This window comes from Nannospalax galili, unplaced genomic scaffold (genome assembly GCF_000622305.1).
Source record: "Nannospalax galili isolate Female #2095 unplaced genomic scaffold, S.galili_v1.0 scaffold2127, whole genome shotgun sequence".
NCBI lineage: Eukaryota > Metazoa > Chordata > Mammalia > Rodentia > Spalacidae > Nannospalax > Nannospalax galili.
This window is the reverse complement of record NW_008356163.1, coordinates 275,271-277,879: the sequence shown is the minus strand read 5'-3', so window position 1 is coordinate 277,879 and position 2,609 is coordinate 275,271.

Sequence of the window (2,609 nt, the reverse complement as noted above, 5' to 3'; positions counted from 1 at the left end):
ATATATATATATATTCCTAGATATTTCAAACACCCTTACTGTTAGTTATATAAAACCCTTTCTCCAAGACTCAGGGACCATTTCAGAAAAGAGACACAGACTGTAAGTTTCATAGGTTGGGGAGGACAAGAGCAGTTCAGTGACTTCTGGATAAGACAGGGCCATTATTCTCATGAAATCACAGCAGCTGTGAATACTTGAACAAGATCTATGCAATGAAGCTGGTCAGCATTCTTTCTTGGAGTGGAAAGTGTTTTATTAACCCCCCGTCCATAACTGAAAAGTTATAGAGAGTTGTTGATTCCTGAGGAAGGGAGATTCAATTTCCATTAAGTGTGTAGCTCCTAATAAGTAGACCATGCTCCATGGAAGGCCCCAAGCCCAGGAAATACACAGAGGCACAAATTGGAGATTATGGGTTATTAACATTAAAAAGAGGACATGAAGTTGTGCATGGTATAGAGAGGTAACAGTGGATCTGGAAGGAGTTAGGATGAGGAATTGGGTGTGTGAATGTGATAAAAAATTGTTTAAAATCTCAATAAATACAAATATTTAAAATCCTCCTATAAAATGAAGAAATAAAGATAAGCTATACAAGTTTTTTCAGTTAAAATAGAAAAGTACAATAACATTCTGTTACTCAAAAACAGGAGGTTCTATGTTTTAGATACATAACTTTTAGGGTCTCTCTCTCTCTCTCTTTCTCTCTCTCATGTTTGTGTGTGTGTGCCTTTCCATAGTGTAGAAAAAGTGCTAAATGCAACTGAAAATATGTGTAGTGTTTAAAAAGCAACTCTTTATTTTAGATCTCAGGAATTTTCCTTTAATAAGGGAATTAAGTTAGAGGATCTATAGTATCTTTTCAAATTGTTCTCTTTACGCTTGTTTTTCTGTGACTGACAATTTTCATTCTATTGGTATAGAGAATATATATGTGTATATACATATATATATATAAGATCTCCACTGTACTTTTGAAAATACTTTGCAAAATGAAAAAATGGCATTTCATTTGCATATGATAGAATTATATTTATTCTGTATAAAATTTTTCTCTGAAATAATCATGGCAATATTGTCTATTGGACAATATTAATTTTAGAAACCTAAAATATGACCCTTTGTTGGCATATGAAACAAATTCAGCATTTCTTAGCTATATTGATATGGTTATTTAAGTTTATTAATATTGAATGAATAAAAAATATAACTTCATTAAAAAATGTAACTCATATAGAGAATAAATAAAATTTAATTTTAATGACAATTATCTCCAGATATAGACTATATTATGAATATAAGGAATTACTAACAATTGAAATATCAAGAAATTTTAACTTCATAAAATAATTGTGATTTATTTATAACAGCGCAAGGAAAGGAAACTGCCTTTCCAATTAAGAAAACTCTATGAAATCATCTGCCATAGCTGGATATACAAATTCATAATCTCCCCAAGCTACCATCCATAAATCATAACCAAAATGAAATAGTAAATGAGTTCATCCCAAAACATATACAAAATGATTTACAACTGGACCACTCGCATCAGTGTAAATCTAGAAACATCTCAAAACCTACTGATGCATTAATTCATGAGTTGGTAAATACTTAGTTCTGTAGTTTGTGCTTTGGAGTTCTTCATTCTCTAAATTCCTTTTGCAACCACTGAGATTGGCTTTGCATCAAAAATTTTCACATGTAATATACTAACTAAAAATGATTTGTGTCTTACTTTGCCATGCATAGGCTTAAGATGAATTTCATCGTGGTTGTATGATGGAATACTTTATAAAAATAGAAAGACCAAAGAATCTTCACATAACACGGAAAGATTTCACAAGGAACACTGAGTACAAGCATATGGATATGGAATTAAGATAATTTATGGAATATTACTTGCTTACTTATATCTCATAAACATGAACAGTTGCTCTATAATATATTAAAATAGGTATAAGATACTATGCACAAAAGTTGTATAAATTGTGATTCTTCAGCTATGAATTTATAAAGAAGGTAGATGAATGGTTTCTTAATGCTGGGGAGTTTGGTAGTTATGACTTAATGGGGAAAGATAGATGTCTTAAAGTGCTGATGAAATTGGCTATATGATGTAATGCATGTGGTTAACATGTTATGTACATACTACCTAAATTTAGCCATAAAGCAAAATATAAAAAATAGATATGACTACATAAATATAACCTGGGACTATAGCATCCCTGAAGACAGATGTCACCTGAGGGACAAGTGAGTAAGCAAAGGAATCAGGTGTCCAAGCACCACACTACGTTCTCCAAATGTACTGAAGAAGTAAAAAAAGTCAGGTACCCCTAGGTAGTAAAAATTTATTTTTTTCTGAGCTAGGGTACATCTCTTTCAAATGAATTATTATGCTTATATAATCTTTTACTCATTATAAACTCTATAAGACATAAAATTAAATGAGGTTCCAACGTTGAAAAAAGATCTCCACTGCATTGTCAAAACACACAGTTTCATACAGAAAAATTCATTTCAGGGCTCTTGACATTGAGACGTTTTCACATGCATTTCTAATCTCTATATACATGACTATCACTGGTCACAGTCACCCACCTTCT